Consider the following 14,235-nt stretch of genomic DNA (forward strand, 5'->3'; position numbering starts at 1 on the left):
ATTCTCTTTCTTTCTGTTTTCCTTCCTTCCTTCCTTTCAGTATTATGCAGCTCCTTGCAGCAGACTAACTGGGAATGGGCAGCAGAAGTTTCTTTCTTTCTTTTTGGGGTTCTTCTTCTTGAGGTTTCTTTCCACGCCTGAAAACTTTCCGTATAGCCTCTAATGTCCTACAGGGCCAAAGTAGTGATTTAAAATGGAAGTGGATGTAACTGCATAATTTTACCCCAAGCACAGCAAGATTTGGTCTTCAACACGCGCTCCCTATTCGCCCTCCCCCGCTCTTATATATTATTATGAATTATGTGGTGCAAGCCTTAGATTCATGAGGGAAAACTCACCCCTATCCTTAACCGCTTAGCCATATTTTTGGTTCTTGGGACAGAAACTTGCTGCTAAAGTGTCCGATCCTTGCTTCCCATCCCCAATTCTGAGCCAAGCAGGTCTTCCGCCCCTTTGGAGCGATGCTACTGTGGAACCGTTGCTCTGCCAAGTCCTCAAGGGGCGGTACATAGTTCTCCTCCCCCCCCCCCATTTATTCCCACCACCACGCTGAGAGGCAGTGACTCGGCATTCAGTGAGCTTCAGGGCCTAGTGAGGCTGTGGACCCTGGTCTGCCCAGTCTTAGTTCGAGACTCTTGCCACTACCTGTCAGAGGAATTGGCAAAAAGCCACAGAAAAGATTTTGCAAGTATGCAACCGTCTGTCAATCTGAGCACTTTTGCCTTAGCCCATGCTAGACCCCAGCCATGCTTAGGCAGCTGCAGAATGCTGCTACATGTATGATATTAAGTGTGGTAAAAGAGCCAGGATGCTTCCCTGTATGTTTGATCATGGTCCATATTGGAGATGTAACTCTATTTTTGTTTTTCCTCCTGCTGCAGGTCTGAGTGTGGCTTCGGAAGAATCTACTGGGTAAGTTTCTTCACTTAAAGTCTGCCAGGGAACTGCCATTGGAAAGGGGGAGGGAGGCAGGGGGGGGTACAGAGAACTTCCAGTCGTTCTGAGAAGCAGCTCCTAGTCCGGCAATGGAGAAAGCCTCAACCACAAACGACCCTTCCGTCACTCTGCTTGCGCAGAGGGGTGAAACATAAGGAGGGGAGGTAGAGATTTGGGGTGGCTAAGTTCTTATGGACCACATAACAGTGGTCCTGAGAGATCTGCATTGGCTCCCAGTATGTTTCCGAGCACATTTCAAAGTGTTGGTGTTGACCTTTAAAGCCCTAAATGGCCTTGGTCCTTTATACCTGAAAGAGCGTCTCCACCCCCATCATTCAGCCCAGACACTGAGATCCAGCGCTGAGGGCCTTCTGGTGGTTCCCTCATTGTGAGAAGTGAGGTTACAGGGAACCAGACAGAGGGCCTTCTCAGTAGTGGCGCCCGCCCTGTGGAACACCCTCCCTTCAGATGTGAAGGAAATAAGCAGCTATCTTATCTTTAAAAGACATCCGAAGGCAGCCCTGTTTAGGGAAGTTTTTAATATTTGATGCTGTATTGTTTTTAACACTTGATTGGAAGCTGCTCAGAGTGGCTGGGAAAACTCAGCCAGATGGACGGGGTATAAATATTATATTATTATTATTATTATTATTATTATTATTATTATTATGCTGAGGGAGAAACCGGAAAGGGGCACTCCTGGAATCTGCAAGTGACTAAGACGGACATGAACTTTGGAGTTGTGCACTGTAAATAGCTTGCACCAATAAAACCTGAAAAAGACAGGTCGGAGTCTTGCTTGGTTACTCACGAGCAACCACCTGCACATCTGACAGCATTCCGGGAGTCTTTGCGGTTGCTCATGGGTAGCAGTGCAGATTTTTGGTGGCCCAGAGTAAGGGAGGATGTGCGGGATTATGGAAGAGGATGCGACGTGTGTCAGAGAGGGAAAGGGCGGCCCCGGCGGGGTTGCTAGAACCCTTGCCAACGCCTGGGAGGCCATGGGAGGTGATATCCATAGACTTCATGATGGACCTGCCCCTGTCCAGAGGAAAGACGGCAGTTATGGTGGTGGTGGATCTGCTGACCAAAATGTGTCACTTTGTGGCATGCTCTCATGTAGTGACAGCAAAGTTGTTTGTGGATGGATCACATCTTTTGGCTGCATGGGGTCCCTTCTAGGGTAAGATCCAATTGTGGAAGACAGTTCACCTTGCGTTTCTGGTGCAAACTCATGAGTTTGTTGCAGGTAGACATGAGCTTCTCGACAGCAAGGCACCCACAAACTAATGGACAGGTGGAGGGAGCGAACGCTATTTTGCAGCAGTACTTGCGCTGTTGCGTCAATCAGAGGCAGAATGATTGGGTGGAGAAGCCAGCACTGGCAGAGTTTGCGTACAATAATGCTGAACACGTGTCCACAGGGATGAGTCCCTTCCTTGCCAATTACGGGTGTCACCCCAGGGCCTTTCCAGGGCGGGAGGAGGAGGAATGGAGTGTACCAGCCGCAGAGCAATTTGCGGAAGAGATGGAGGCCATACACCAACAGCTCAAGAAAACTCTGGAGAGAGCCAAGGAGGCGTACAAGAAGGAGGCAGACAAAAATAGGAGACCAGGGGAGGTCATCCAGGTGGGGGACAAGGTGTGGTTGTCATCTCAGGGGTTACCCCTGAGAGGGGGGTGCAAGAAACTGCAGCCTAGGAGGGTGGACCCCTTTGAAGTGACACAGCAGGTCAACCCAGTAGCGTTTAGGCTAAGTTGCTGGATAACATGAGGATACAGCCGGTGTTTCACAGGTCACTGCTGTTGCCTTACAGGGAGGGGCACGGCTTCCCGGAGAGGGAGCAGGAGGAGCCCGCCTCACCGAGCGTAGAAGAAAGAGAACAATATAATGAAGCGACGGAGATACAGGACTCCAGGTGGAACGGAGATCAACTAGAATATCTAGTTGCTTGGGAGGATGCTCCCATTTCGGAAAACGCGTGGATTCCTGCGGAGCAGGTGACGGAGGCGTATCTCATAGAGGAGTTCCACGGTCTCTTCCCAGACAAGCCCAAACCCCCAGAGAGGTTTTTCACAGAGGTGTTCGAATCTACAGACGACGAGGGGACCTTTGAGGGATTCCAATCCTCCGAGGAGGAGGAGGGAACGGGGAATGAAGTTGCTGAGACCTCTGATGTGGAGCGACGTTCCGAGGAGTCAGATCCATATTGGGGGGTTTGGGAAAAAATTCTTGAACAAGGATATCCGGTGGAGGAGGAGAAGGAGGAGAGCAATATCTTCCTCAAAGTCACACCTCCCGACGCCAGGGAGGTGGATTTTGTAAAGTGGGCGAAGGCCTGGAGTATGCCACTCAGAAGGGTGGGGGAGGCATGGACGTACAGAGAGCCCCCAGAGATTCTGAGAAGCAGCTCCTCATCGAGCAGTGAAGAAAGCGACAATGAAGGGAGGTGAAGGGAGGGGAGGCGGAGATTTGGGGTGTCTAAGTTCTTATGGACCACATAACACCGGTCCTGAGAGATCTGCATTGGCTTCCAGTACGTCTCCCACTTATTCCCATTTAGCTTCAAGGCCTAGTGTGGCTGTAGACCCTGGTCTGCCCAGTCTTAGTTCAAGACTCTTGCCAGTACCTGTCAGAGGAATTGGCAAAACGCCACAGGAAAAGATTTTGCAAGTATGCAACAGTCTGTCAATCTGAGAACGATTGCCTTAGCCCATGCTAGACCCCAGCCATGCTTAGGCAGCTGCAGAATGTTGCTATGTGTATGATATTAAGTGTGGTAAAAGAGCCAGGATGCTTCCCTGGATGTTTGATCATGGTCCATATCGGAGATGTAACTCTATTTGTGTTTCTCCTCCTGCTGTAGGTTGGAACAAACGCCAGAAACATTCAAGGAGGTTTTAAAGTATTTCTGAATATCAAAATTAGCTGAATTTGCTAATTAAGTATATACAGTGGACACTCGGATTGCGAACGTGATCTATGGGATGCACATTCACAACCCGCGTCTGCGCATGTGCAGGTTGTGATTCGGCGCTTCTGTGCATGCCTGACCGCCGAAACCCAGAAGTAACCCATTCCGGTACTTCCGGGTTTCGGCAGTCTGAAACCCAACCTGCCAAAAAAACACAACCTGAAGCAGCTGTAACCCGAGGTATGACTGTACTTTAAATATATATTGTTATAAAACTTCTGGTTAATTCAATCATCCTGCCAGTGATCTTATTTGTTTATAGTTTATTTTTTATACAATAAACCATTTCCATTCATTTATTATAAGTTTCTTATCTTGATTTCTTATTTTTCCAGCAAGTTTCGCCATTTCTGCATATTCCATAATTTTTTATATCCATTCTTCCTTGGCTGGGACTTCTTCTTCATTCCATTTTCGGGCAAGTAACATTCTTACCGCTGTAGCTGCATACATGAACAAATTTCTATACAGTGGGTAGTTTTACCTTGCAGCAGGTAAAAAGGTAAAGGTAAAAAAACGCCTGGATGGTTAAGTCCTGTCAAAGGCGACTATGGGGTTGCGGTGCTCATCTTGCTTCAGGCCAAGGGAGCTGGCATTTGTCCGCATGACAGCTTTCTGGGTCACGTGGCCAGCATGACTAAACTGCTACTGGCGCATGGAGAACCGTGACAAGTGCCAGAGCACACGGAAACACCATTCACCTTCCCGCCACAGCGGTACCTATTTATCTATTCGCACTAGTATGCTTTCAAACTGCTAGGTGTGCAGGACCTGGGACCAAGCAAAGGGAGCTCACCCCATCAGGTGGATTCTAACCGCTGACCTTCTGATCCACAAGCCCAAGAGGCTCAGTGGTTTGTTTTTTTTTTTTTATAATAAATTTTTATTGGTTTTACAACATATATTAACAAACAAAAACAGACACTTCACAACATGACACATTAACAAACAAACATATAAACACGTATAATTTCATCACCTTTCTTTTCTTAAACCTTATTTCGGCGACTTCCCCATACCTCCCTTTTCTGCATCCCTGTTTTAAACTTTTTCAGCAACCCCTAATTTCAAATACTTCTGATTCAATTTCTTTACTCCTTTTTTTTCTAACCCAATCGTTTATCGTTGCAATTCTGTTTTACATTACCCATGACATTTTAGCACTCATTAATTTTACAACAGTTCTTAAGGTAAACTTTAAATTTCTTCCAATCTTCTTCCACCGTCTCTTTCCCTTGGTCACGGATTCTGCCAGTCATCTCGGCCAGTCCCATATAGTCAATCACCTTCGTCTGCCACTCTTCCAGCGTGGGTAGTTCTTGTGTCTTCCAATACTTTGCTAAAAGAACTCTTGCTGCTGTTGTAGCATACATAAAAAAAGTCCTATCTTTCCTTGGCACCAATTGGCCTACCATGCCCAAGAGGAAGGCCTCTGGTTTCTTGTGAAAAGTACACTTAAGTACCTTCTTAATTTCATTATAGATCATTTCCCAAAAGGCCTTGATCTTTGGGCACGTCCAGAGGCTCAGTGGTTTAGAGCACAGTGCCACTTGCTCCTTTGCAGCAGACTAGTTGGGAAATGGATAGTAGAAGTTTTGGGGTTCTTTTGCTTGAGGAGTCTTTCCACTCTCTCCTGAAAACTTTCTGCATAGCTTCTAATGTCCTTCAAGGCCAAAGTACAGTGGTACCTCAGGTTACAGATGCTTCAGGTTACAGACTCCGCTAACCCAGAAATAGTACCTTGGGTTAAGAACTTTGCTTCAGGATGAGAACAGAAATTGCGCCACAGCGGCAGCGGGAGGCCCAATTAGCTAAAGTGGTACCTCAGGTTAAGAACAGTTTCAGGTTAAGAACGAATTAAGTTCTTAACCCAAAGTACCACTGTAAAGTGTTTTAAAATGGAAGCAGATGTATTGGATTAATTTTACTCTAAGCACAGCGAGACTTGGTCTTGAAACGTCTGCTTCCTATTCTTTCCTATTGAAATTCACTTCGTTAGTTGGGGCCCAGTTCTCCAATCTGTTAAGGTCACTTTGCATCCCAGCATTAGCTACTCCTCCCAGTTTTGTGTCACTGGTAAATTGGATGAACATCCCCTCAATTCCTTCGTCCAAGTCATGTATAAAGACATTGAACAACAGTGGGCCCAGGACAGAACCCTGCAGTACCCTACTTATTACCTTTTATCAGGATGATGAGGAACCGTTTGGGTTTGGTCAGCCAGCCAGCTACTAATCCACCTAACAGAATCCTCATTCAGTCCACCAGCTTCTATGCAAGAATATCATGGGTGTTTTTTTTTTCAAAAGCCTTACTGAAATCAAGATATATCATTTACCAACTATATGGATGTTAATAATGGGACAACAAAAATAGATTTTATGCGCTCTAATGGTAGCCAAGAGGCTGATATATTTTTTTATATCTTAATATAATGTTTTTCCCATTGACACAGTTGTGTGTTGTGTTCTTTCTTCTTTCTCTTTGTATCACTTTACAGTGGAATGGTTCCACTAGAACCTTGGTTCCCAAACTTAATCCATTCTGGGAGTCTGTTCAATTCCTGAAACAGTCTGGGAACCAAGGCAAGGCTTCTGATTGGCTGCAGCAGCTTCCTGCAGCCAATCAGAAGTTGCGGAAGCTGTGCTGGGCATTCGACTTCCAAAGAACATTCCAAAGAACCGGAACAATTACCTCCGGTTTTCGTTTGTTCGGGAGCCAAGGTTCCACTATATTACTTTATAATTGAAAAAACTAATAAAATATCAATAATTTTTTTATTAAAATATATACTATGTTTGGTGGGTGTGATATTGGGTTGGATGAAGTGAATATTGTTTTTATATAGCAGACAGATGAAGAATTGGAAGTTCTTTACTTTCTGAATCTTAATTTTCTATCTTTCTCTTTTAATTTCTCTTTCTTTCTTTCTTTCTTTCTTTCTTTCTTTCTTTCTTTCTTTCTTTATCCTCCTCAATTTCTCCACACACACCCCCTACCACTTTGCATGTTTTTATTGTATATAGATAAAATTATTAGTTAGTTTAAAAATAGAGAAAATATATTAAATTTTTCATTATAAACCTTAATAAAATTTATTTTAATAAATCAAGATCAGCATTCCTCCAATTCCCTAACCCTGGGCTATGGCCTGCGAGACTCAGCTGTGCTAGACTGGGTTATCAGTGGTACAATTGGAGCAACTGCTTTGACAGAAAACCTCTCTCCCCCAACTTGGTGTTTTGATGTCGTTCTTCTTCGTACTGCCAAGAATCGGCAGACTCCTTTATGGGTTGCACATCTAACCCACAAGACAGCAGTCTGGTGACAAATGTGGATGACCCCAGTGCTTTTGCACTCCTTGGCTGGCATACTGAAAAGAGGTGCAGGGGCAGTTGGGTAGACCAAGTGGTCTACACCACTACGTTTACACCTTCATTGGAAAAGGGACTAAAGAGTCTTTCCTTCCTTTTTTATTTTCTATGAGAGCTGCATATTCTGTGAAAGGACTATGGTAATTTAACATTTATCTTTCTTATGGACTGTCTGGACGTCCTTCTTATTTAATATTCACAACTATTTTCAATCCTGCTATCAGTAGCATTTGCTTCTGCAAATGTTTTGGGGCTCATGTACTCCTTTGTTTCCAGCTCATGCATGTCCTGCAACTTCCTGTTAAAATCCTGTAAATTTTCATCTCACAAGTTTTCTGAGACTCTTTAGGGGGGTTCCCACTTTTGTTGTGTCCCTCCATACGGCAATAATGTGGTAAGACTGGGGAAACATCACAGAACAATTAGTAAAGCAGAAGGATGCATGGGCAGTCAAAAACAAATTCACCACTAATGCACTGTTGTGCCAATGACACATTGTGGAATTGCATCATTCTGGAGGGACCCTTTCTATTTGTCAGAGATGGATGTTCAGAGAACGAATTAGGGACACTTCCAGGTTATTATTATATTACCTATGGGATTCAGTCACATACTCACAAATTCAGGTCGCACAATTAAAGGGAATTGGGCATTAAGATAAAATCCTGCCAAATCTCCTTCTCTTTCATTTTTTTATTTTTCCGGGTGTGTGGGACTTTGCCCAAGCCAGGCAGGACTACCACTGAAGAAACAAAATGGTGGTCCTGTTACACTGCCCCACCAGGCTTAGGTTTGTATAGCACTTTTGTGCGAACTTAGATTTTTGCTCTGCTTTGCACATTAAAACTCTGTTTTAAAGTTGTAGCCCTCATTGATTATTATTATATTTTTTTGGAATTGTCCCCTTGTGCACCATCTACTTTGACTGCTGTTCCTATCAACAGCACCTGTGTAATATCACAGATGTAAATGTACATGTGTAAAGAGAGAGAAGACGGGCCTCTGCAAGAGTTGCAAGCCATTCTTCTTTGCAAAGCACAACCTCTGCTTCTCTTCCCCCTCCTGTAATAGCTGATGCTTCTTATCCAATGCTTCTCTGTCCTTATGAAAAGGGCTCCACAAGTGTTATGGCTTGAAATTCTAGAAAGCAAACCCCTCAGGATAAAGGCCAGTCCCTCTGCGCTGAAGAGAACACCTCTGAGTTGCTTACCTGGACAGCCATGCTCTCTTGCTCTGGGCTCCCTTTTGACTCAGAGCATTAGCCTCTGGAGTCTTGGATAGCTGCATAGCGACCTTGTGTGTAACTCACAGTTACCATTCCCAAGGCAGCCAACTAGTCAGCGGTCTTTGCATTTGGGTTCTGGCTCATTAAGAAACTGTTCAGCAAGACCAACAAGAGTCATTTGACACAGTTTTTAGAAAAGATTTTAAAATTATTTTCTCAAGTTACAATACAAGAACCTAGTAGAACAAAAAAGCACCCTCCCATCTTTCGCAAAGATGTGAGGTAAGATTTCTTTGGAGTGTACATTCCTTAAACTGCTGTATTTGCAACTGTGTGGCAGTTCCAGTTACCACATGCAATCATAGCTACCAAAAAGTTTGTGGTTTTGTGGTTAATTTTTCTATCAGTGCTAATTGCATGCCCAGGCGGAGACCCCCGGACCCCCGAGAGACCACCAAAAGGAATGAATAACTCATGAAGTGTTATGGGATTTACATTGGCCACAACTTTATTAACACTTTCAGGAAGACCTTGGCTTAGGCATTGGGTGTGTATCCCTCCCAGCCGGGGGACCGAGGCACATCAGGGTTAATTGGATCCGGGGAGGGGGCACTGCAAGACGTTTGTTTACGCAGCAAGCCAGGGCCCTTTTCTGTGCAACCCAGGGGAGTTAACTGACAACCTTTCAGTGTATGGCCAGTGACTCCCTTCACACAAACCCCTTTAAAAGGGAACCCTGGAATCACCGCCGCACGGGGTGGGGGGTGAGTCACCACTTCACACCAACCCCCATTTAGGGAAGATAGATTAAAGGATTTCGCCCAAGGCCTAAAACCACCAAAGTTGTGACAATTGCTATGGGGAAGGCAAAACTTGCGGAGCAGGGGGAAATTCCTTTCCGGTTTTTTAACAACAACCATCATAATCACATAAGACGTGCCCAGTTGCATCAGTTTAGAGGTCTATCTGGCCCAGTATTCTGTTTACTACCGTGACCAGCTAGATGTCCCAATCAGAGGCCTGCAAGCAAGACATGATTGCAATAGTTCTTTCACACCCATGTTCTTGCAACTGGCATTCCAAGGCATACCGTTATCACTTCTCTGGAACCCTCAAGTGGGAGTCCAGCAAGCAAAAGTTAAAAATAGACCATAATTTAATTGCCATTAAAGGAAGACCATCCACACAGCCCATAATATAGAAAGTTTGAGGTGGCTGTGGCACAAGACACCAACCCTGCACCCAAGAAAGCAGGGACAATTTTGGATGTTGTACAATAGCCAGTCATTCTCTGCTTTTGCATTGTGGTCACACATCTAACACACATTGGCACTGGAAAGAGAAACTGCTTTTTCTCATATGTATGACACAATGTTTGATACAATGCCCATGTCAGTGCAAAAGGGGGACATGTTTTAAAGAAAATAGTGTCTGGGGCAGAGAACCAGAAGCGCACAACCATGGGCTCTGGAGACAACTTGAATTTTACTCAAGGCATGGATGGAGACTGAAGGTGTGGAGGTGAAAGAGATTAAAGAGGAATGCCATACAATGTGCCACAAGGGAAAGTGTGTGTTTCTCTGTTCCAGAGCCCCAAAAAGGATCAGATAGGAAGGGGACCAAATTTCTTTTCAAGTTTTAATGTGCTTTGTTTGTTCATTCTGATATAGTGGTAAAAAAGCATTTTGTGTGTCTGTGTGTTTCTGTATTGAAATATAAATGAAAAACTTTTGGTTCAGTGCTACTGATGTGATACAAGTGCTAAGAAAGTGCAGGACGAATTGAAGTGTGGACAGAACCTGAGTCTCCTGGGCTAGAACTGACTGTTGAAGCAGCCACAGCATTCAGAGAAGCAGCTATTGACACACATGACCTAAACAAGCCTCTGGTGCATTAACGCCTGGATACCCCAGATCAGCCCTGGAGATCTGGCAACCCTGGATATAAGGAAACTTAGATAGTAAAGTCTTGTCATACAACAACTCCTTATTTCTGCTCAATGACTCCCATTTGTTCTGTAATAAATCTAGTTTTATTCACAAGTCCTCCCTAGTCTAAGGTTACCAGACGCCCCCATTTCCCGGGGACAGTCCCTGGATTTACAAATCAATCCATCAATTTAGTAGGAAGTTGAAAAGTGTCCCCGAATTCATTGAAGAAAATTTGGTAGCCTTACCCTAGTCTCTTTTTAAAAACCATGTTTCTCTGTGCATACACGGCCTTCGCTTTTTGCTTATTGATTCCCCCGCACCACCATTTTTTATTTTATGGACACAAGCTGCCTTTGCAACCCCAGCCTGTCTGATGTATAGCATTTCTCTACGTTTGCTGACTACCAGTTCTCCTCACTTTATTGTGCAAAGGTGGTTCTAGTTCCTGTCATCTTTAATCTCTCTCTCTCTCTCTCTCTCTCTCTCTCTCTCTCTCTCTCTCTCTCACACACACACACACACACACACACACATTAAGCAAAGGTTTCTTCTCTTTCCCCTCACTATACTTTGGGAAACATTGCTGTTGCTGTTTTCCCCTGTTCAAAAGTATACCGTTGAGTATCTTTTAAATGTTATTCCCATTTAGTGCCTCATAACTGAACTTCTAAGTGACACTCTTCCCCGCCTGACTTGCCTTAGCAATGGGATTGCTGCAACAAGGAGGGCAGGGTCAGCTGGGAATTATAGTTGCTGAGCAGACCTGAGTGAAGCCTGCCTCTCTCAGGTCCGTTCATCAGCCCTAAGGCTGCCATGGATTGGCTCATTTGAATTAGCAGGTTTGGTGGGATCCCCTGAGCCCCCACGGCAGCTGAGGGAGACATGCTGCGCTCAAAATGGTGTGTTGTGTCTGAGCAGCGAGGGAGGCCCCAAGTCAGGCCGCAACTACCGCTCACCGAGGAGATACAATAAGTGGCCCAGGTGGCCACTTTGGGGGGAGGAGGGTTTACATTAAAACCTTGTGAACATTTTCAAAATAAAATTCTCTCCCCGACTTTCACTGCGTTTCTATGTTTTGTTCTTTAGACAACTTATTTGTGTCACTCTGCTTTGGACTGTTATTATCACCAGTGCTATTTTTCTAGAAAATGAGGTGCCTGAACTCACCATGAACACCTCCCTTGTTCTCTTATAATGGCAATGGCACCCACCGGAGGGGGGCCAGAACTGAGATGGGACCTCAGTTGGCTTAGCTTCCTCTTAGCTTCCTCTAAGCCTTAGGGGTTAACTTTATTAGTCTTCCTCCTTATGAAGCCCTGGAGTTGCCTGGATCTGGAACAGATCAGGAGGAGGAAATGAGGCCTTTAATCAGAAATACCAGAAATGTTATTGTTTGTGTGTGGGGGGGTGGGTGTGGGTGGGTGGGTGTTAAAGAAGACAGGGACTCATTCATACGAGTCAACTCTTAGGGGCCGTGGTCCCTTCAGACCCCACCCTCCAGAAAATATTTAAGGAGTCCAGACCCCCCACCCCAAATTGATAGGCATTGCCATTCAAATGATACCATTTGCATGCATGTGATCGATTGTGCAGGATAGGTAAAGGTAAAGGGACCCCTGACCATCACATCCAGTCGTGGCCGACTCTGGGGTTGCGGCGCTCATCTCGCTCTATTGGCCGAGGGAGCCGGCGTACAGCTTCCGGGTCATGTGGCCAGCATGACTAAGCCGCTTCTGGCGAACCAGAGCAGCGCACAGTCCTAGGCTCTGTGGTTTAACCCACAGCGCCACCCGCATCCCTAGGATGGGACTTACCCCATTCCAAATATTTTATTCAAGTTGGCACCCCCGGACTCACTGCAGAAGAAACAGAACAGAAATGTGGGTGGCATAATATATTTAAAACTTTCTAATTGCAAACAAAGCCTTACAATTTCATGTATTATCTCTGCAGTTAAAAGGAACACGAAGGCAGCAGCCAAGATGATCAAGGGCTTGAACACAAAGTGGTTGGAGGGGGAGATTCTTGCATCTAATACTAGAACTTTGGGTAATCCACTATCGTTGATGGGGAAATTACAGACCATGGAAAAGGTTCTTCATGTAGTACTTAATTGCTTTGTGGAATGCACAGGCACAAACCGGGGTTGGGCCAATAAACTTGGAGGCTTGGAAAGCAAGAGTCCACAAATTCATTGAGGTAGGGAGAAGATGCCTGCCCATGGCAGTTCTCAATTATGGCTATATAGAATACCCTGGTTCAGGGGCAATCTACCACCTGCTAGAAGGCAATCAGCAAGAGTGGACTCGTGATTCTGGGCTTCCTGGTTGGCCACCGGACTAGATGGGTCTTTGCTCTGATCCAGTAAATTGGCTCTTTTTATGCAGACGCAAACACCGACCTGTTCTCCACAGAGATACTGTGGTGTATCTCTGGTGTGTGAATTTATATATGTGCATGTGTGAAGCCCCATTCATTGCTATGACACATCACATGAAGGGATTCAAACATTCCCTCCAAAACAAAAGTGAAGCATTTACAGGATTTAAATGCGCCCTCAGCGTAACTTTTTTAAGGATAACCCTACCCTCCATATAGAGGGAGGAAGCTCCTAAGAATGTCCTGGAAGCATCAAGGGCTAAAAGGAAAAAAGCAGAAAAAAAGCTGGGCAGCAGAGGAATGTGATGGTCTTAGTTGGAACCAATGTCTGAGAGGCAGGTGTAGAGTGTATGTGGAGATTGACACAAACACATGCTTAATACTGTTTTAGCTGTGTCTTGGTGTAGTACAACAGAAGTATTATCTCACCCCACATGTCCTGTGTAGCTATAACCAAATAAAACGATACAAGGATAGTCATCTGGGTTTCTCCAGCTCAGTAGGTGGTGGAGACAGTCACTCTGCTGACCACAAAAGGGAGTTTGGACTCAGCAAAGGACTGGAGCACTAGGCTTTGTGACCTCCAAGAGGGCCAAGGATGTATGGGAGGCTCCAGGCCCTCATCCCAGAATATTAATAGATGCAAACTAAATTCTACTTGCATTTTTAACATTGTGAAAATTGTCTCTAGTAAGATACCTTAGAAACAACAACAACCTGCATACTCTACCTACCTAAATACCCACCTAAGCAGGGCTGACAGATGACATTTTGCCGCCTGAGGCAAAATGGGAAATGGCACCCACATCCTCCTCCTCCACATGAAGTGACTGGAGGCGGCCTGGGGAAACCCCAGTGTGCTGAAGGCAGGGGAGAAAAAATGAGGCTGGAGAAGAGAAGGTGGTGTGAGCAGTGTGCTCCCTGGGGCAGAAGAGGAGGGAAGAGTCTCAGTGGGCAGGCAGCGATTGAGGTTCCTCAGACCTGCCAGCCCTCTCAACTGTCTCCAGCTTGCTGCCTGAGGTGACTGCCTCAGCAAGGCTCATGGGCCCGCCAGCCCTGCACTTAAGCTGACACCACTCATCCCCTACATCTAACCCTATTATAAATAAGCATGTAAATGGCAAAATAAAGATATAAAACAAATCATAATAGTTCCATGTTGCTGATGGCAAGCTAGGCACCACTTGCATTTGTACCAATGCTTTCTTCTGTTAAAAAGAGGGTGTGCTGAGAATCCTTGGCCACCTTATCATTAAAAGTAAGCCGACTCCACTTCAGAGTTCTGAGCATTTTTACCCCCACACACTGAAAGTTGGCAATATTCCCTCCATTCATGGAGTGGGCTCCAGTCACAGACTGACTCTTCAGATTTCCAGTGGGACAAGCTGTGATGTGCATGGTGTGCTAGAGCTTTC

Source organism: Podarcis filfolensis, assembly GCF_964270895.1.
Source record: "Podarcis filfolensis genome assembly, chromosome: Z".
Classification (NCBI taxonomy): domain Eukaryota; kingdom Metazoa; phylum Chordata; class Lepidosauria; order Squamata; family Lacertidae; genus Podarcis; species Podarcis filfolensis.